This window comes from Pristiophorus japonicus, chromosome 26 (assembly GCF_044704955.1).
Source record: "Pristiophorus japonicus isolate sPriJap1 chromosome 26, sPriJap1.hap1, whole genome shotgun sequence".
NCBI lineage: Eukaryota > Metazoa > Chordata > Chondrichthyes > Pristiophoridae > Pristiophorus > Pristiophorus japonicus.
In genome coordinates this window covers 22527637-22549978 of record NC_092002.1, presented here as the reverse complement: position 1 = coordinate 22549978, position 22342 = coordinate 22527637, and the positions used below count along the sequence as shown (strand labels likewise).

The following is a 22342-nucleotide window of genomic DNA, read 5'->3' as shown; positions in this document are numbered from 1 at the left end:
TAGTAAACTCAAGTCAGAGCTAGTCTCCGCACCTGGATTGGGACTGCCTGACATGGGTAAAGATTTCCACATCCACTGTACCAATGAAGATGGGTTCTATACAGCCGTGGTCACCCAAGATCACGGGGATAAAAGGAGACCTATAGCCTATTACTCCACCGCCGAAGGTCCGGTGGTGACCAGATTATCCAGAAGTATAGCTGTACTGGACTGCACAGCTTGGACAGTAAAAATAAGCGAGCCTGTGGTAATGACCAGAAACATCATTCTCCACACCAAACACACGTTGGTAGAAATGTTAAACACAGGAAAACTGAGAACTGTTTCTAATATGAGACGGGCAAAGTGGGAAGCAGTCCTCTTGCCACCCAACAAAGCAGTAACTATAATTAGAGATGTCGGGGAAAACCCCGCGGAGGGCATAGTGCAAGAGGGAGAGCCCCACGATTGCGGGGACATGGATATGGACATGGAAGAGGATAGAATAAAAGACATGCCCCTTCAAACCACAGAACAAACCTTGTTTGTGGACGGCTCGCGAAAATACGTAGAGGGACTACCTCGTACCAGATGGGCCGTAGTTAACCAGGATCTAGAGACAGTCGAATCAGGGCGAATTAGTGGGGGGTCGTCAGCTCAGGTGGCAGAACTGGTAGCCCTCACCTGGGCACTGGAACTATCAGAGGGTAAGATCGTTAATATCTATACGGACAGTAGATATGCATTCGGGGTAGTACACGATTATATGACAGCATGGGGGAGGAGGGGTTTTATCATAACCAGCGGACATCCCATAAAACACCAGCTGAGAATAGAAGCTCTCTTAGCAGCCAGTAATAAACCAAAACAGGTCGCGGTCATTAAAATTAAAGCCCACCAAAGGGAACCGGAACGAACCAGTCCAGATTGGCTGAGTCACCTGGGAAATCAAGCTGTGGACTTAGCTGCACAAGAGGCATTAGAACAAGAGGAGTGTGAGGAAGCCTCAGTCAGCGCCGCTGGAGTCCGAGACGAACAGATAAGTATCGAGAAACTACACCAGGACACTTCTGAGGAAGAAAGGGGTATGTGGACAAAGCAGGGCGCAACGCAAGGGAAGGATAACGTTTGGAGACGAAACGACAAGGTAATGGCGCCTGAATGCATACAGAATACCTTATTGGAGTTGCACCATGGCCTGTCCCATTCGGGACGAGAGGCCATGACCGGGAGTCTTGGAAGAGATTGGTGGTGGAAGGGGATGGGGAGAGATATTGCCAAACATTGCCATCAATGCATTACGTGCGCACAAAATAATCCAGGCAGGCCCATTAAAATTAAAATGGGACACTAGCCCCGTCCACGGAGGCCATGGGAACATTTACAAATTGATTTCACAGGTCCTTTGCCCCCATCCCATGGAAAAAGATATTGCCGAGTGATTATAGATCAATTTACCCGGTGGGTGGAAGCTTTCCCCACACGTGATTGCACTGCCTCAACAGTGGCAAGGATATTGACCGAGCCGGTGATTCCCCGATGGGGAGTGCCTCAACAGTGGCGAGGATATTGACCGAGCCGGTGATTCCCCGATGGGGAGTGCCTCAACAGTGGCAAGGATATTGACCGAGCAGGTGATTCCCCGATGGGGAGTGCCTCAACAGTGGCAAGGATATTGACCGAGCAGGTGATTCCCCGATGGGGAGTGCCTCAACAGTGGCGAGGATATTGACCGAGCCGGTGATTCCCCAATGGGGAGTGCCTCAACAGTGGCGAGGATATTGACCGAGCCGGTGATTCCCCGATGGGGAGTGCCTCAACAGTGGCAAGGATATTGACCGAGCAGGTGATTCCCCGATGGGGAGTGCCTCAACAGTGGCAAGGATATTGACCGAGCAGGTGATTCCCCGATGGGGAGTGCCTCAACAGTGGCGAGGATATTGACCGAGCAGGTGATTCCCCGATGGGGAGTGCCTCAACAGTGGCGAGGATATTGACCGAGCAGGTGATTCCCCGATGGGGAGTGCCTCAACAGTGGCGAGGATATTGACCGAGCCGGTGATTCCCCGATGGGGAGTGCCTCTTCAGATAGATTCCAACCAAGGCACCCACTTCACCGGGAAGATTGTAAAAACAATATGCCAGCTGATGGGCATAAAACAAAAATTCCACATCCCCTACCACCCGCTGAGTTCTGGAATGGTAGAACGCATGAACCGTACCCTTAAGAATGCCCTGGCCAAGGCCATGCAAACGTCAGGAAGAACGTGGACAGAAGTATTACCTATTATATTAATGAAGTTAAGAGCCACGGTAAACCAGACAACCGGATTAACCCCTTATGAACTAATGACAGGAAGGGCGATGCAATTACCAGAAAGCATCATAACAGGTGGGGCCGACGTAGGTCCATTAAAAGACAAAATTAAACGGTATGTTTTGGAACAAGCACTCAACTCAAAGGGATGCGTAAATTAGTAAGGGACGTCACGTCATGGTAAAAACATTACCTGAAAAACCAGGGTTTGCACCAAAATGGAATGGTCCATATGAGGTCATAATCAATGGAGACACCTGTGCCTGTCTGGACATAAGAGGGAAGAGTGTATGGAAACATTGGACCCAGTTGAAATTGTACAAAGAAACTAATGAGTAAACATAAGACATGTGATTCACGATAATGTAACCAGGATACTTGTTTATGCACCCCGAACAGGTGACGACTGCAAGCAAGTCCAAATTACGGCTACTGCTAATGTGTAAATATTGTATTGTTTGAGCGTAACAAACATGTCTAAGATAGCGTATATAATCGCGTTACTCTATGTTGTCTAATAGGATTAGAAGACCTATATACGTTTACATGGCAATTGAACCGTGTGTTACCCACTAGCCCAATCAGTAGAGGCCCTGTTCGTGGCCACCCCTGGGTGGACCCCCTGTGACTTATATACGGCGGATACCTCGGACGCACCCTGTGAGGGACAAACGGGCGAAGATGGAAGGGGTATACAGGGAAGATGCGTGGAATTAATAAATCCCACAGATCCTGTGTGCAGGGGGTCCTGGGGAAAGGACGAAACAGTATGCTCAGACAATGCAAGCTACCTGCTTTGCTTCTCGGGGCAAGGATGGGGGTGTGCATATGCCCTGGTCCCCGAGAACGCCACCTGTGTGCAGACGCAGTGTGCCCGTCAGCACTGTCGAGTGCATAGAGGCCAGTTTACTTGCACCTGTAACAAGCAAAGATGCCTGAACGTGACCGCAGGGAGGCAAGTTATCTGCGGTCAGTGCAACGGAACTCATGTCAGCTCAGAAACATGGGCATACCCGTTTGATGCTTACCAATTGGTAGGATCGGGCTCAAATTTAAGGGAACCGAGCAATTGGTGGTATAAGCAGTTCACGAGTGTTAGCAACACCGACGTAAAGTGTTATAGAGCTAAGGAGGGATTCGTGTTCCTCCTCAACGGCACCTTCAAGACCACAACACCGACCCTCCCGGTCCTCTTTGCAGTAGGAACTATAGGACCACTCACTATTCCATGCCCCCAAAGGGGGCATACCCGGAGAAGGATAGTAACACGGGCCATCAGCAAGGAATAGTGCCGGTTGCCAGCGTAATCACCGGAAAAGAACATCTGATGGGAACACCCGGAGACGCCGAGGAAGACGGAGCGGACGACGCAGGCATAGACCACTACCAATGAAGGTTAGGCTAGAGCTACAGGCAAGGTGTACATACGAAATGTCAGGGAAGTAACTTGCCTCGAAGGCCGCATATTAGGCACTGAGCCACCTTCATTGTGGTCATCTGGATTTCGTGAACATCCTCCAGGACCAACAGGGGGAACTGTTGGAGTGGATTTTCGGACATAGCAAAGCATGATGGGGTCAGCCAACTATCTGCCTTTTCACTAAATGAACTTTGTACCAAGAAGCCTAATGAACTCTGCAGCAACGAGTGACTCATGACCAGGTGCAGGCCACTGTTTCATAGAAAGCTTTGCAACAGAATAACTAACCACAAAAGAAGATACAGAGGAAGGGCTCCCAAACTCGCTCCATGCTATCAGGTTTCACTAGGACTAAAAAGTTGTGCAACAATATGATTGGTTGTATGTAAATGAATTGCGTTGTCATATGAATTGATTGGTTGTATGTAAATGAATTTAAATGATTGTATTCCGCCCTCTGTAAACTGCTTATAACCCCGCGGCACCAGGCACTCGGGGAGAAGGTGCTTCGCAGGTCGCGGGACCTCAACTCTTCTCCCAGAGCTCTGTTAGCAATAAAGGTGAGTCTCTTACCTTTCCAGGGTCTATGTGAATTTATTTTCACTAACAACCAGCAATGCCACCCCACCTCCTTTTCCTTTCTGTCTATCCTTCCTGAATGTTGAATACCCCTGGATGTTGAGTTCCCAGCCTTGGTCACCCTGGAGCCATGTCTCCGTGATGCCAATTACATCATATCCGTTAACTGCTATCTGCGCAGTTAATTCGTCCACCTTATTACGAATGTTCCTCGCATTGAGGCACAGAGACTTCAGGCTTGTCTTTTTAACACACTTTGCCCCTTTAGAATTTTGCTGCATTGTGGCCCTTTTGGCCTTTTGCCTCAGGTTTCTCTGCCCTCCACTTTTATTTTTCTTCTTTCTATCTTTTGCTTCTGCCCCCATTCTACTTCCCTCTGTCTCCCTGCATAGGTTTCTATCCCCCTGCCATATTAGTTTAACCCCCTCCCCAACAGCACTAGCAAACATTCCCCCTAGGACATTGGTTCCGGTCCTGCCCAGGTACTGGTCCCACCTGCCCCAGAACCGGTTCCAATGTCCCAGGAATTTGAATCCCTCCCTCTTGCACCACTCCTCAAGCCATGTATTCATCTGATCTATCCTGCGATTCCTACTCTGACTAGCACGTGGCACTGGTAGCAATCCTGAGATGAGATTCTGGCTGATCTTCTACCTCAACTCCACTTTCCCGCACTATCCCCATATCCCTTGATTCCCTTAAAGTACAAAAATCTCTCTATCTCAGACTTGAATATACTCAACGACTCAGCATCCACAACCCTCTGGGGCAGAGAATTCCAAAGATTCACCACCCTCTGAGTGAAGGAAATTCTCCTCACCTCAGTCCTAAATTTTAAATCTTACTATTTTTTAAAGCCTTGGATCTAGAAGGAAACGGTTCTTGCGGCAGGCAGCTAAGAGACGGGTAGAAGTACTGAGGAATGCGGTTGTAGTCATTTTGATCTAGTGTTGTGGGAACTCTGGGAGGGAGTGGTCTGTGTGGGGGAGAGCAGAGGAATTGGGAGTATTAGTGAGGGGGATCCTTGGATGTAGGAGTACTAGGAATGGCGTGTTGAGTGTGTGGAAATGGTGCTACTGGGGTATAGCAATGTTTGGAGAGTCTTTGTAGGAAGTTGCAGCATTGTGGTTGGGCGTGGGAGCACAATGTCAATAATGGATGCTGAACTATGTGATCCAGATCTCTCTCTTATAAGGTTACTGGTGGCACAAATTCTCCCCCTTTCAGCAATTACTCACCAAGTAGTAATTATGTGGCAGGAAATTACAATTTTGCAATTCCTTCTCAGTTTATTTTAAATTCAATTCAGAACGTTGATGATTCATGCAAGAATTTATAAGAACATAAGAATTAGGAGCAGGAGCTGGCCATTCGGCCCCTCAAGCATGCGCCGCCATTCAATAAGATCATGGCTGATCTTCGACCTCAACTCCACTTTCCTGCCCGATCTTCATATCCCTTGATTCCCCTAGAGTCCAAAAATCTAGCGATCTCTGTCTATTTCTGTCTTAAATTTATTCAATGACCCAGCTTCCACAGCTCTCTGAGGCAGCGAATTCCACAGATCCACAACCCTCTGAGAGAAGAAATTTCTCCTCATCTCAGTTTTAAATGGGTGGCCCCTTATTCTAAGATCATGCCCTCTAGTTCTAGTCTCCCCTATCAGTGGAAACATCCTCTCTGCATCCACCTTGTCAAGCCCCCTCATAATCTTATATGTTTCAATAAGATTATCTCCCATTCCTCTGAATTCCAATGAGTAGAGGCCCAACCTACTCAACCTTTCCTCATAAGTCAACCCCCTCATCACTGGAATCAACCTAGTGAACCTTCTCTGAGCTGCCATCAAAGCAAGTATATCCTTTTGTAAATATGGAAACCAAAACTGCACGCAGTACTCCAGGTGTGGCCTCACCAATACCCTGTACAACTGTAGCAAGACATCCCTGTTTTTATACTCCATCCTCTTTGCAATAAAGGCCAAGATTCCATTGGCCTTCCTGATCACTTGCTGTACCTGATGAATTACGGCTGCCTCCGATGCCAAGCCAGTTTGCTGGTAGCTCCTCGGAGGTGGGGGAGGAGATGCAATGAGGAGCAAGCCTGGCCTGGCGCAGCCCGCAGCATGTTTAGTGGCCAGTTTTTGTGAGGCCTCCCATGGTCCCTTTAAGAAGTGAGGGTTAAGCCACTCAAGGCCTGATACAGCTAAGCGGAGCTTGCTCCGAGCGTGCACCGCCCATTTCATCGAAGTTTACAGCACGGAAGGAGGCCAATTTTTCGCCCATCGTGTCCATGCCGGCCAACAAGAGGCTATCTAGCCTAATCCCACTTTACAGTTTGTACCCTAATTTTGCATCGGAGTACATCGACTGGTGGTAGGACGGCGATTTGTACATGCAAGGCGCCTAAAACCTGGTTCAGGGGGTCGCCCTGTACAGTTTGCAGGGACCCGCTTCCAATATGACAATTGGCTCTGTTGCAGAGCGAATCAGACATGGGTTCATCCCCGTATCATTCATTTTACACCCAAATAATAGCAGAAACGAAGATACTTTCACTTTTTTTATTCATTGGCTGTGAGCGTCGCTGGCAAGGCTGGTATTTATTGGCCATCCCTAATTGCCCTTGAAGAGGTGGTGGTGAGTCACCTTCTTGAACCGCTGCAGTCCGTGTGGTGAAGGTACTCCCACAGTCCCCTATCGGTTTGGTACAACTGAGACACTTGCATGGCCACTTCAGAGGCAACCACCTTGCTGTGGGTCTGGAGTCACATATCGGCCAGAACAGGTAAGGGCGGCAGATTTCCTTCCCTAAAGGTCATCAGTGAACCAGATGGGTTTTTAACAACAATCCGGTATTAACATGGTCACCATTACTGATACTAGCTTATTCCAAATTTGTTTAACTGAATTTAAATTCCCCGGCTGCCGTGGTGGGATTTGAAGTCATGTCTCCGGATCATTAGTCCAGGCCTCTGGATTAGCTAGTCTAGTAACAGAACCATCATGTTACCATTTCCGCTTGTGGGTAGACCAAAACTAGGGGCCATAATTATGAGTCACTAATTAATCCAATAGGGAATTCAGGAGAAACCTCTTTACCCAGAGAGTGCTGAGAATGTGGAACCCGCCACCACAAGGAGTGGTTGAGGCAAATAGTATTGATGCATTTAAGGGGAAGCTGGATAAACACATGAGGGAGAAAGGAATAGAGGATATACAGATATGGTGAGATGAATGTCGGATGGGAGGAGCATAAACACCGGCATAGACCAGCTGAGGCCTGTTTCTGTGCTTACATTCGATGTAACTCTGTGGAGGTACATATTGTTGTAGATGCTTTCTAACAATCCATGGTAACACATAGGGTAATAGGAACAGGAGCAATGTTCCCTCCAATAGTTATTTTTGGGTGCACGGCCCATTCATACTTCTGCGTATGCGCGGTTTTTCCATTGAGAAACTGGCAAGTGGCCTGTGCGGGAGCTTCAGACAGCTGTGTGGCGCGCGGCTAAGCAGGAATATTGAACAGGAATACATAAGAACATAAGAAATAAGAGCAGGAGTCAACCATTAGGCCCCTCGAGCCTGCTCCACCATTCAATAAGATCATGGTTGATCATCGACCTCCATTCCACCTTCCCTCCATATCCCCATTATCCACTGATTTCCTTAGTGTGCAAAAATCTATCCACCTCAGTCTTGAATATACTTAATGACTGAGGATCCTCAGCCCTCTGGGGTAGAAAATTCCAAAGATTCACAAAAGATTTGCATTTATATAGCGCCTTTCATGGCAACCAGACGTCTCAAAGTGCTTTACTGCCAATGAAGTAATTTTTGGAGTGTAGTCACTGTTGTGATGGAGGGAATTTGCCGGCAGCCAATCTGCGCACAGCAAGATCCCACACACAGCAATGTGATAGTGACCAAATCATCTGGACTTAATCGCATCATTCTGAAACTCGATATAAAAATCTATATTATGATCTCTCTTCCCCAGATGATCCTTTACTGCAGTGTAGTATCATGGGACTCAAGTTTCGGCCTGAGTTGCTCCTATTTTTTTGGAGCAACTAGTTGAGAATGGAGCATCTTAGAAATTGCAATTCTCGCCATTTAGTTTGCTCCAGTTCTAGTGAATTGGAATAGCTTCATTGTAGAACAGATTTTTTTTTCAAAAGGGGGCTTGTCCGGCCACTTACGCCTGTTTTGCAAGTTTAGGCAGCGAAAACTTACTCCAAACTAACTTAGAATGGAGTAAGTGTAGATTTTTGTACACTCAGAAAAACCTTGCATACACTTATAAATCAGGCGCAGGGAATGAGAGATGGGGGGGTGGAGGAAGGGGGGTTTACAAGCATTAAACACTTCACTTTTACAAATAAAGAGCCATCATCAATAATAAATGATAAATAAATCAACAAATCAACCAATAAAATAAAAAAAATAAAAAAATAATAAAATATCAATCAATAAATAAAAAATTAAGTTTCTACTCACCGACTGCAGCACCGGGAGCCCTCCAACAGCATGCTGGGACAACCCACCCCCCCCCCCCAGTGTCTCTCTCTCTGTCTGTCAGTGTCTCTCTCTCTCTGTCAGTGTCTCTCTCTCTCTCTGTCTGTCAGTGTCTCTCTCTCTCTGTCTCTGTCAGTGTCTCTCTCTCTCTGTCTCTGTCAGTGTCTCTCTCTCTCTGTCTCTGTCAGTGTCTCTCTCTCTCTCTGTCTCTGTCAGTGTCTCTCTCTCTCTGTCAGTGTCTCTCTCTCTCTGTCTCTGTCAGTGTCTCTCTCTTTCTCTGTCTCTGTCAGTGTCTCTCTCTCTCTGTCAGTGTCTCTCTCTCTCTGTCTCTGTCAGTGTCTCTCTCTCTCTCTCTGTCAGTGTCTCTCTCTCTGTCTCTGTCAGTGTCTCTATCTCTCTGTCTCTGTCAGTCTCTCTCTCTCTCTCTGTCTCTGTCAGTGTCTCTCTCTCTCTGTCAGTGTCTCTCTCTCTCTGTCTCTGTCAGTGTTTCTCTCTCTCTCTCTGTCAGTGTCTCTCTCTCTGTCTCTGTCAGTGTCTCTCTCTCTCTGTCTCTGTCAGTGTCTCTCTCTCTGTCAGTGTCTCTCTCTCTCTCTCTGTCAGTGTCTCTCTCTCTCTGTCTCTGTCAGTGACTCTCTCTCTCTCTCTGTCAGTGTCTCTCTGTGTTTCTGACAGCAAGGGGAAGGGGAGGGAGGTGGAGGAGAGGAGGGGGAGAGAGAGGAGGGGGAGAGAGAGGAGGGGGAGAGAAGGGGGAGGGGGGAGGGAGAGGAGGGGAAGAGGAGAGGGGGAAGAGGAGGGGTAGGAGAGGGGGAAGAGGAGGGGGGGGAGAGGGAGGCTGAACGGGCCGCGCTGAAGATTTCGGGTGGGGCGGGCGGGACCCGCAGAGGACGTAGAAGCCGGGCCGAGCCGCCGAAGACTTTGGGCGGGGCCTGCCCCCAGCAAGATGCCAGGCGGGCGGGCCCTGCCGCCGACAACGTGGAGGGGGGGCGGGGAGAGGAGGGGTGGGTGAGCGGGAGCTAAACGGGAGGGAGGGAAGGAGGCCCGAGTCTGATCTTTGCCCTGGCAGCCCACTCGGTCAGGGCTAGGGGTGGCGTGCTTCGGGCCCCTCCCACACAGCCTCGGGGGCGTGGAGCTACTGCACATGTGCGCACACTCTAGCGTGCATATGCAGAGGTCTCGGCACTGTTTTCAGCGCCGGGACCTAGCTCCGCCCGCCACGCGTTGTGCTGCGCTGCGCCAAGGGCCTGGATCGACCAGACGGAGGGGAGAATACCAAGATAAATAATAGGCGCCATTTCTGTTCTAAAAAGTCGGTGCACCACACGGAGATGTGCCGTTCTAACCCTGGGGGCAAACTTGGGCCCATGGTCATCATTCATGATGGTAGCGTTTTATTTAATTAATTAACTGAATTTAAATTCCCCAGCTGCCGTGGTAGGATTTGAACTCATGTCTCCAGATCATTAGTCCAGGCCTCTGGATTACTAGCCCAGTAACATTACCACTATAATATTGTAACCCTGATAGGGCGACTTGTGGTGGGAGGGAGATTGGGGGAGAGAAGAATGAAGGATGGCCAGGGGGAAGTTTGTTCAGGGGGAGCTCCCTTGGGAGCTGCCATCCCGTCCGCCATCTTGGTCTTGCACTGCAGTTAAGTCCCCCTACAGTCCAAGCACTCAAGGCCCTACACCACCGCTGGCCAAGAATGGGGAGGCACTCCTTAAGGACACCGAGGCAGTCAGGACCCGCTGGAAGGAGCACTTCGAAGATCTCCTTAACCGAGACTCTACCTTCGACACGAGTGTCCTCGACTCCATCCCGCAGCATGCTACCCTCCACCAGTCTCATTACACAATATTAGACCTATAATAACTTGTTCCCTAGTTGGTTCCTTGAAAATTGTTCTAGATAACTGTCTCAAAAGCATTCCATGAACACACTCTCCAAGCTACTTTTGCTAATTTGGTTTTCCCAGTCTATATGAAGATTTAAGTTCCCCATGATTATTGCATTACCCTTGTTACATGCTCTCCCAATTTGCTGATTAATACGCTGTCCAACACTGTAACTACCGTTCGCTGGCCTATAAACGACTCCCACCAGTGTCACCTGCCGTTTACTCTTTCTTATCTCCAGCCACACTGATTCTACATTCTGATTTTCTGAGCAATGATCCTTTCTCACTGCTGTCCTTATCTTATCCTTCATTATCCTGGCTACCCCATCTCCTTTTCCATTTTGCCTGTCTTTTCTAAAAGACAAGTACCCTGAAATATTTAGATCCCAACCTTTGTTACCCTGCAATCACATCTCAGTAATGGCTTGTAGAGTTGCAGCATTCATGGGCGAACCCCCCAGTGTTTGGACTCATTGGAAAGGAAATTTAATTTGGAACTATCTACCAGAAAGTTTGGGATCCTAAAATGCTTATGGAAGAAATCTACGAGTTTTAACCAAGTTTAGGATTTTTAAAAGGTGAATGTTGGATCTGCAAGAAAAGGGGTGGGGTCAATCTCTAAAAGGCCAGTTTGGACATTGGAGCTAATCAAATTGTCTGGGAACTGTTTACCCCCGAAACCTGCCCCAAGAAAACATTAGCATTTAAACAATCGACCACGGAAGAAACATTATCACCCCACCCAGAGGACCCAAATGTCATATACATATTCCAACACCTTTTCAACAGGCATAGAAACATCTGTCTCAGGCCAGACTTCCGGAAGCAAAAAAAACAGCGCTATCACAATGGACAAGAGCTCATCAACTCAGAAAAGTCTATTAATGCCAGGTTAAAACTTAATCAAGTTTCAGTTAGCTGGGCTGCAAAACCTAAACAAAGAGCCAAGGTTGATTTGGGGACAGATAAGGGAGTCTCTCAAAGTATAATTAAGGCCTGTTTTTACAGCCAGGACTGCACTTGGCTTCTACACCAGCTTCGTATGCTTCAGACCTGGCAGACTTCAAGACCAGCACAGCAGCTTCGTTAACCTGGTTCTTCAGAACATCAACCAAGACAGCATTGCAAACGACCAGGACACCAAACACGCCGCGGCAGCAAGAGGCTCACAAAGCAACCACCAAGTTATTACCAGCAACCAAATTGGTAATATTGAGCCACCGCGACCAACAATTTCCAAACCGAAGTCAACTCGACGATGACCCAAAGATTCGCAAGATGTTTCCACTCTACAAACTACCCCTGAGCTACCAATGGGTAAAACATTACCTAAAAGAACTTTAAAACCTACTGCTGAAGGAAGAAAGTGGGTACTTACCCCACAGATCCAATACACGCCCTACCGCATCAGCGGACACCACCCAACTGAGGAACACGCAGCAAGAGGTCCTCTCCTACATTCAGGGTATGGCTAACAGAATCGACAAAATCCAACTCACCCCGAAACTGTGACCCATTAACGACTGTCAAGGAAGGATTGGTGAGCATAGTCCCTGAAGCCCCAGAGCCAAACCTAATTAGGTAAGGGGAATTAGGAGGTGGGAGGTGTTGTACTGCTGTGTATTCTCTTGTGTTTGAGTAAAGGATTCCCCATTAGAGTGATAAGTTTTCTTTCATTTAAAGTGATAAGTTTTCTCAGTTTTAATAAAAGGTGTATTCATTCTATTTGAATAAAAACCATAAATTTTTTTGTACAAAACAGTTGTCTGCTGTACTTTATCACACCCTGATTAATAAATCCAGGCTTGAGAACCAGAGAGTGGGAGCTCTGGGTCAGGGTAGGCAAGCTGACCCCACTGACACCACCCCCTACAGGCTACTAGATCAAACCCAATTTTTTTTATTCGTTCATGGTCCGCATGCCAGACACGAGACTCCCAAAGCAAGTGCTCCTTCACGGCAAACGAGCCAAAGGTGGGCAGAGGAAACGTTACAAGGACTCCCTCAAAGCCTCCCTGATAAAGTGTGATATTATCACTGACACCTGGGAGTCCCTGGCCAAAGACCACACTAAGTGGAGAAAGTGCATCCGGGAGAGCGCTGAGCACCTCGCGTCTCGTCGCCGAGAGCATGCAGAAACCAAGCGCATGGGTGTCGCTGGCAAGGCCAGCATTTATTGCCCATGCCTAATTGCTCTTAAGAAGATGGTGGTGAGCCTCCTTCTTGAACCGCTGCAGTCCGTGGTGGGGTGAAGATACTGCTTCGAAGACGGGCAGGGGCGTTCTCCCTGGTGTCCTGGGACCAATATTTATCTTTCAACCAACATCATTAAAAAAACAGATTATCTGGTCACTGATCACATTGCTGTTTGTGGGAGCTTGCAGGGTCTACACTTTAAAAAGTGCTTCATTGGCTGTAAAGCACTTTGGGACGTCCATAGGTCGTGAAAGCAAAGAATCATAGGATGGCTAGAGCTGAGAAGGTGGCCATTCAGCCCGTCGAACCCATGTAAAAGCACCTCAGCTAGTCCTCCTCCCCCGCCCTATACCCGTAGCCCTGCGAATTCTTGTCCTCCAGTTACTTACCCAATTCCTTTTTGAAAGCTATGATTGAGTCTGCCTCCATCACCCTCTCGGGCACTGCATTTCAGATCCTAACCGCTCGTTGCGTAAAAAAAAAATGTTTCCTCGTGTCACCGTTGGTTCTTTTGCCAATCACCTTAAATCTGTGTCCTCTGATTCTCCACCCTACCACCAATAGGAACGGTTTCTCTCTATCAGCTGTGGCTCAGTGGGTAGCACTCTCGCCTCTGAGTCAGAAGATTGTGGGTTCAAGTCCCACTCCAGAGACTTGAACACAAAAAAAAAACATTGAGGCTGACATTCCAATGCAGTGCTGAGCGAGTCATCATCATCATCGGCAGTCCCTCAGAATCGAGGAAGACTTACTTCCATTCCTGAAGTGCGTTCTTAGGTGGCTGAACAGCTCAATACGAGAGCCACGGACTCTGTCACAGGTGGGACAGATAGTTGTTGAGGGAAGGGGTGGGTGGGACTGGTTTGCCGCACGCTCTTTCTGCTGCCTGCGCTTGGTTTCTGCATGCTCTCAGCGATGAGACTCGAGGTGCTCAGCGCCCTCCCGGATGCTCTCCCTCCACTTAGGGCGGTCTTTGGCCAGGGACTTCCAGGTGTCAGTTGTGATGTCGCACTTTATCAGGTAGGCTTTGAGGGTGTCCTTGTAATGTTTCCGTTGCCCTCGTTTGCAGTGAAGGAGCTCCGCATTGCTTTGGGAGTCTCGTGTTTGGCATGCGGACAATGTGGCCCGCCCAGCGAAGCTGATTAAATGTGGTCAGTGCTTCAATGCTGGGGATGTTGGCCTGGACGAGGACACTGGTATTGGTGCGTCTGTCCTCCCAGGGGATTTGTAGGATCTTGCGGAGACATCGTTGGTGGTATTTCTCCAGCGACTTGAGGTGTCTACTGTACATCGCCCATGCCTCTGAGCCATACAGGAGGGCGGGTATTACTACAGCTCTGTAGACCATGAGCTTGGTGGTAGATTTGAGGGCCTGGTCTTTGAACACTCTTTTTCTCAGGCGGCCGAAGGCTGCACTGTTGAATCTCCGCATCAATGTTTGCTTTGGTTGATAAGAGGCTCCCGACATATGGGAAATGGTGTCGAGAGCCGGGCTGTGGATTTTGATGACTGGGGGGGCAGTGCTGTGCGGCGAGGACAGGTTGGTGGAGGACCTTTGTCTTACGGATGTTTAGCGTAAGGCCCATGCTTTTGTATGCCTCAGTAAATCGAGGCTGACACTTCCAGTGCAGTGCTGAGGGAGTGCTGCACTGTCGGAGATGCTGTCTTTCAGATGAGACGTTAAACTGAGGCCCCGTCTGCTCTCTCAGGCAGATGTAAAAGATCCCATGGCACTATTTTGAAGAAGAGCAGGGGAGTTATCCCCGGTGTCCTGGTCAATATTTATCCCTCAATCAACTTAACAAAAAAACCCAGATTATCTGGGTCATTATCACATTGCTGTTTGTGGGAGCTTGCTGTGCGAAATTTGCTGCCGCATTTCCCACATTACAACAGTGACTACACTGCATTGGCTGGTGAGTGCTTTGAGACGTCCGGTGGTCGTCGAACTGCAGTGCGCGGACGACGCCTGCGTCTGTGCGCACGCAGCGGCGGAACTCCAGGACATGGTTGACGGATTTGCCGGGGCGTATGGAAGCGTGGGCCTTGTGCTCGGCATCGGTGGGACAGGCGTCCTCCGCCGACCTGTCCTCGCCGCATGGCGCTGCCCCCCAGACATCGAGATCCACGGCATGGCCTTGGACAGCATGGACCACTTCCTCCTGTCAACGGGGGAGGGCATTGACGACGAGGTCCAACACCGCCTCCAGTGCGCCAGTGCAGCCTTCGGCCGCCTGAGGAAAAGAGTGTTTGAAGATCAGGCCCTCAAAACTGTCACCAAGCTCATGGTCTACAGGGCTGTAGTAATACCTGCCCTCCTGTATGGCTCAGAGACATGGACCATGTACAGTAGACACCTCAAGTCGCTGGAGAAATACCACCAGCGATGTCTCCGCAAGATCCTACAAATCCCCTGGGAGGACAGATGCACAAACATTAGCGTCCTCGTCCAGGCCAACATCCCCAGCATTGAAGCACTGACCACACTTGATCAGCTCCGCTGGGCAGGCCACATAGTTCGCATGCCAGACACGAGACTCCCAAAGCAAGCGCTCTACTCGGAGTTCCTTCATGGCAAACGAGTTAAAGATGGGCAGAGGAAACGTTACAGGGACACCCTCAAAACCTCCCTGATAAAGTGCAACATCCCCGCTGACACCTGGGAGTCCCTGGCCATAGACCGCCCTAAGTGGAGGAAGAGCATCTGGGAGGGCGCTGAGCACCTTGAGGCTCGTCGCCGAGAGCGTGCAGAAACCAAACGCAGGCAGCGGAAGGAGCGTGCGGCAAACCAGTCCCACCCACCCCTTCCCTCAATGACTATCTGTCCCACCTGTGACAGGGACTGTGGTTCTCGTATTGGACTGTTCAGCCACCTAAGGACTCATGCTAAGAATGGAAGCAAGTCTTCCTCGATTCCAAGGGACTGCCTATGATGTTGAGATATAAATGCAAGTCTTTCTTTCTATCTACTCTACCCCAGATCCCTCTCTGAGGCTTTCAGCACAGTTTCTGTGTGTGTGTGTGTGTGTGTCTGGAGCCCCCCTCTCTGTGCAGAAACACCATTGTGTTTGTGTGTGTGTGTCTGGAGCCCCCCTCTCTGTGCAGAAACACCATTGTGTTTGTGTGTGTGTGTCTGGAGCCCCCCTCTCTGTGCAGAAACACCATTGTGTTTGTGTGTGTGTGTCTGGAGCCCCCCTCTCTGTGCAGAAACACCAGTGTGTGTGTGTGTCTGGAGCCCCCCTCTCTGTGCAGAAACACCAGTGTGTGTGCGTGTGTGTGTTTGTGTATTTGCAGCCTGAGGGAGAGCAGACAGGACACACAGCCGTCAATCACAAGGGAGGCGACGTGCGCGCGGCCGCGAGCCCACCTAGCGTCGGGGAGCGTCACGCACGCACATGCCCACGCCCTCTGAGGCAGACCGAGCGGCGCGGCGACCCTGCACACACACGCGCGCACGACCCCGGGCACGCTCACGCCGGCTGACGCAGAGCGCGGGGGCGCGCCCGCAGCAGCTCTGCCCGCTGTTGGCGTGAGAGAGAGGGAGAGGGAGAGCGAGAGCGAGAGCGAGTGGCCGGGCCGGAGCCTGAGCCGAGCCGTCCTGTGGTTGGCGGTGAGTGTGAGCCCGCGGGACGGGGCGGGGAAGCCACGGACTCCCCGCCGGCGGCGTGACCGACCCGTCCATCGGTTGTTGTTTTTAAAATAAAAATAACTGCGTTGGTTCGGTGGGGGGCCGCCGCCACCCATTGCGCCTCAAACTCGACGGCAGGCTGGCAGTGCGCAGCTAGGCCGTGCCCGGGGGCTGGGGGGAACCCCAGCCTCTCCTCTCCTCGGCTCCTGCTCCTGCTCCCGCCCGGGGAGGGGCTTTGTTCACATTCCCCAAAGTGCCAGGAGACACGCACGGTCCCTGTGGGCAGCTGCGCTCCTGCTGCATGGAACTCAAAAAGTTAGTCTGCAGGTCCAGCAAGTGATCAGGAAGGCCAATGGTATGTTAGTCTTCATTGCAAAGGGGGATGGAGTATAAGAACATAAGCAATAGGACCTGGAGTTGGCTATACGGCCCCTTGGGCCTACTCCGCCATTCAATAAGATCATGGTCTGATCATGGACTCAGCTCCACTTCCCCGCCCGCTCCCCATAACCCCTTATCCCCTTATTGGTTAAGAAACTGTCCATTTCTATCTTAAATTTATTCAATGACCCAGCTTCCACAACTCTCTGAGGCAGCGAATTCCTCAGACCCTCTGAGTGAAGAATTTTCTCCACATCTCAGTTCTAACTGGGTGGCCCCTTATTCTAAGAAACATAGAAAATAGGTGCAGGAGCAGGCCATTCGGCCCTTCGAACCAACACCGCCATTCAATATGATCAAGGCTGATCATTCAACCTCAGTACCCCACCCCAGTCTAAGTCTAAAAGCAGGGAGGCCACACCTGAAATATTGTGTTGAGTTTTAGTCTCCTAATCTTGAGGAAGGACGTTCTTGCTATTGAGGGAGTGCAGCGAAGGTTCACCAGACTGATTCCTGGGATGGCAGGACTGACATATGAAGAAAGACTGGATCGACTCGGCTTATATTCACTGGAATTTAGAAAACATAGAAACATAGAAAATAGGTGCAGGAGTAGGCCATTCGGCCCTTCTAGCCTGCACCGCCATTCAATGAGTTCATGGCTGAACATGCAACTTCAGTACCCCATTCCTGCTTTCTCACCATACCCCTTGATTCCCCTAGTAGTAAGGACTTCATCTAACTCCTTTTTGAATATATTTAGTGAATGAGAGGGGATCTCATAGAAAAATTCTGATGGGATTGGACAGGTTAAATGCAGGAAGAATGTTCCCGATGTTAGGGAAGTCCAGAACCAGGGGTCACATAAGGGGTAAGCCATTTAGGATCGAGATGAAGAGAAACTTCTTCACTGAGTTGTGAACCTGTGGAATTCTCTACCACAGAAAGTTGTTGAGGCCAGTTCGTTAGATATATTCAAAAGGGAGTTAGATGTGGCCATTATGCCTAAAGGGATCAAGGGGTATAGAGATAAAGCAGGAATGGGTACTGAAGTTGCATGGTCAGCTATGATATTGAATGGTGGTGCAGGGTCGAATGGCTTACTCCTGCATCTATTTTCTATGTTTCTATGAAATCCTGCTACAACTGTACAGAGTATTGGTGAGGCCACCCCTGGAGTACTGTGCACAGTTCTGGTCTCGGTGTATAAGGAAGAATATATTTGCATTGGAGGCTGTTCAGAGAAGGTTCACTAGCTTGATTCTGGAGATGAGGGCGTTGTCTTAAGAAAGGTTGAGTCGGTTGGGCTACTCATTGGAATTCAGAAGAATGGGAGGTGATCTTATTGAAACATATAAGATACCGAGGGGGCTCGACAGCGTCGATGCAGAGAGGATGTTTCCCCTCGTGGGGGAATCTAGAAGTAGGGGGCATAGTTTCAAAATAAAGGTCCGTCCATTTAAAATGGAAGTGAGGAGGAATTTCTTCTCAGAGGGTTTTGGAATTCGTCACCTCAGAGAGCTGTGGAGGCTGGATCATTGAATATATTTAAGGTGGAGATTTTTGAACGATAAGGGAGTGAAGGGTTATGGGTCAGAGACCATGATCAGATCAGCCATGATCTTATTGGATGGCGGAGTAGGCTCGGGGGGCCAAATAGCTTGCTCCTATTCAGGCTATGTTTCTTATGTCTGCCTGGGCGGTTTTGGTATTATGTTTTTTATCTACAGGCTGAACTTTTATTTCGGAGGCATTGACTTATTAAGGGATACAGGCGCTTTACTCTCGACAGGTACTTTCCTCCCCAAGTATTTCTGTGTGTATGTGCTTTGTCAGTGAGTGCCAGCAGCTGTTCAATTACATGGGCAGCACACTGAACCCAGTATTTCTCCTCCACCCAATGTCAACATGTCTGCACTTTAGGCAAGGTTTCTGACTATCAAATTCGAAAGAACGTGCATTGATATAGCATCTTTCGCGACCACCGGATGTCCCAAAATGCTTTACAGCCAATGAAGTACTTTTTGAAGTGTAGTCACTGTTGTAATGTAGAAAACACGGCAGCCAATTTGGCCTTAGCATGCTCCGACACACATAGAAATTTACAGCGCAGAAGGAGGCCATTCCGGCCCATCGTGTCCACGCCGGCCGACAAAGAGCCACACGGCCCTCGGTCAGCAGCCCTGAAGGTTACATATAAACCAATGAACAACGGCGGAAAGGTAAAGAGCATCCAACCCAACCAGCCCGCACCACAACTGCGACGCCCCTTGCACCGAAACATTCTACACTCCACCCGGAGCCATGCGATCTCCTGGGAAAGGCAAAAACCTAGGCCAATTGGGGGAAAAAAAAATCTGGGAAAATTCCTCTCCGACTCATCCAGGCGATCGAAACTAATCTTGGAGCTCACCCTGGCCGTATTCTATTCCCTGCAGTACTTACCATCGTATCTACACCAGCCAACAAGAGGTTATCCAGTCTAATCCCATTTACCAGCTCCAGGTCTGTAACCCTGCAGATTACAGCACTTTAAGTGCCCATCCAAGCAACTTTTATATGTGGTAAGGGTTTCTGCATCCACCACCCTTCCAGGTAGTGAGTTTCAGACCCCCACAATCCTCTGCGTGAAGAAGCCTCCCCTCAAATCCCCTCTGAACCTTCCACCATCCACCTTAAAATTATGACCCCTCCACCAAGCGAAATATGTCCTTGCTATCCACTATATCCAGGCCCTTCAAAATGTTGTACACCTCAATGAGGTCTCCTCTCAGCCTCCTCTGTTCCAATGAGAACAAACCTAGCCTATTCAATCTTTCCTCATAGCTAAGATTCTCCATTCCAGGCGGCAGCCAAGTAAATCTCCTCTGCACCCTCTCTAGTGCAATCACGTCCTTCCTATAATACGGCGACTAGAACTGCATGCAGTACTCCAGCTGTGACCTAACCAAAGTATTATACAATTTAAGCATAACCTCCCTGCTCTCATATTCTATGCCTCGGCCAGTAAAGGCAAGCATTCCATTAGCCTTCTTAACCACTTTATCCACCTGGCCTGCTACTTTCAGGGATCTGTGGACAAGCTCCCTATGTTCATCTGCCACAATAGTCTGTGGACAAGCTCCCTTTGTTCATCGACACTTTTAAGTGGCCTATCGCTTAATGTGTATCCCCTTTTCTTATTAGCTCTCCCAAAAAGCAGTGTGATAGTGACCAGATAAGCGAAATAGTATAATGGGATCTTTTACATCTACCTGAGAGAGCAGGTTAATGTCTCATTCGAAAGACGGCACCTCTGACAGTGCAGCACTCCCTCAGCACTGGACTTTTTGTGCTCAAGTCTCTGGATTGGGACTTGAACCCACAAGCTTCTGACAGCGAGAGTGCTACCAACAGCTGACACTGGGATGTTGTAAACTGAAGATAGCAAAATGTACTAGTTATATTGTGTGGCCCATTTGGAGAATCATTTTTAATTTCTTGGTTTTTGTGAGATGTACATAACACAAACATGAAGGTTTAGTCTGAACTGTGTGCTGACAACCTGATTTCATTTTGACAATCTTAAACTGCGCAATCTGAACTATTTTGACACTTTTGTGCATATAGTGATTGTTTTTGATAATGGTTTCCCATCATAGTATTTCTGTACTTAATTCCCTAAATTCAGTCTTAATTTTATCACTGCCTGGAAATAAGGGGCTTGGGTGGTTTTGCAATGCTGACCTGTGTCCGACTTGTATTCAGGTGGTCCTGATTTCAAGTCCCAACCAATCATTCAAATTTTATTACCGGCTCTGAGTTTTGGAGGAAAATGGGGATTAGACTGGATAACCTCTTGTTGGCTTTGGATTTACGGTTCCTGAAGCTCTCAAACTGTTGTTTTCCTTGTGTCTGTCTGCTGTAGACGAATTGGAGTTTGATTGCTGTGATTAGTCAATAACACCATTATCGTTGTATCATACGACTACCAGGATGGCAGAAGGCGATCTCCGAGTAAAAGATCCTCTCGGAATGAGTGATCACAGTATGGTTGAATTTGTAATACAGATTGAGGGTGAGGAAGTAGTGTCTCAAGCGAGCATACTATGCTTAAACAAAGGGGACTACAATGGGATGAGGGCAGAGTTGGCTAAAGTAGACTGGGAACACAGACTAAACGGTGGCACAATTGAGGAACAGTGGAGGACTTTTAAGTAGCTCTTTCATAGTGCTCAACAAAAATATATTCCAGTGGAAAAGAAGGGCGGTAAGATAAGGGATAACCAGCCGTGGATAACCAAGGAAATAAAGGAGAGTATCAAATTAAAAACCAATGCGTATAAGGTGGCCAAGGTTAGTGGGAAACTAGAAGATTGGGAAAATTTTAAATGACAGCAAAGAATGAAAGCAATAAAGAAAAGAAAGATAGATTACGAAAGTAAACTTGCGCAAAACATAAAAACAGATAGTAAAAGCTTTTACCGATATATAAAATGGAAAAGAGTGACTAAAGTAAATGTTGGTCCTTTAGAAGATGAGAAGGGGGATTTAATAATGGGAAATGTGGAAATGGCTGAGACCTTAAACAATTATTTTGCTTCGGTCTTCACAGTGGAAGGCACAAAAACCATGCCAAAAATTGCTGGTCACGGGAATGTGGGAAGGGAGGACCTTGAGACAATCACTATCACTAGGGGGGTAGTGCTGGACAGGCGAATGGATCTCAAGGTAGACAAGTCCCCTGGTCCTGATGAAATGCATCCCAGGGTATTAAAAGAGATGCCGGAAGTTATAGCAGATGCATTGGTTATAATCTACCAAACTTCTCTGGACTCTGGGGAGGTACCATCGGATTGGAAAGCAGCTAATGTAACGCTTCTGTTTAAAAAAAGGGGGCAAACAAAAGGCAGGTAACTATAGGCCGGTTAGTTTAACATCTGTAGTGGGGAAAATGCTTGAAGCTATCATTAAGGAAGAAATAGCGGGACATTTAGATAGGAATAGTGCAATCAAGCAGACGCAACATGGATTCATGAAGGGGAAATCATGTTTAACTAATTTACTGGAATTCTTTGAGGATATAACGAGCATGGTGGATAGAGGTGTACCGATGGATGTGGTGTATTTAGATTTTCAAAAGGCATTCGATAAGGTGCCACACAAAAGGTTACTGCAGAAGATAAAGGTATGCGGAGTCAGAGGAAATGTATTAGCATGGATCGAGAATTGGCATGCTAACAGAAAGCAGAGAGTCGGGATAAATGGGTCCTTTTCGGGTTGGAAATCGGTGATTAGTGGTGTGCCACAGGGATCGGTGCTGGAATCACAACTGTTTACAATATACATAGATGACCTGGAAGAGGGGACAGAGTGTAGTGTAACAAGATTTGCAGATGACACAAAGATTAGTGGGAAAGCGGGTTGTGTAGAGGACAGAGAGAGGCTG

General features: G+C 48.5%; 1 protein-coding gene across 2 annotated transcripts in view; it reads left to right on the top strand.

Annotated features, from left to right (window-relative positions):
* Nucleotides 1-16409: 16409 nt before the first annotated feature.
* Nucleotides 16410-22342, top strand: part of supt5h (SPT5 homolog, DSIF elongation factor subunit) — a 95033-nt gene continuing 89100 nt past the window's right edge. For both annotated transcript variants that reach the window (XM_070867935.1, XM_070867934.1), the window contains exon 1: nucleotides 16410-16515. The gene's annotated coding sequence lies outside the window, so the exon portion shown is untranslated. The remainder of the gene's footprint in view (nucleotides 16516-22342) is intronic.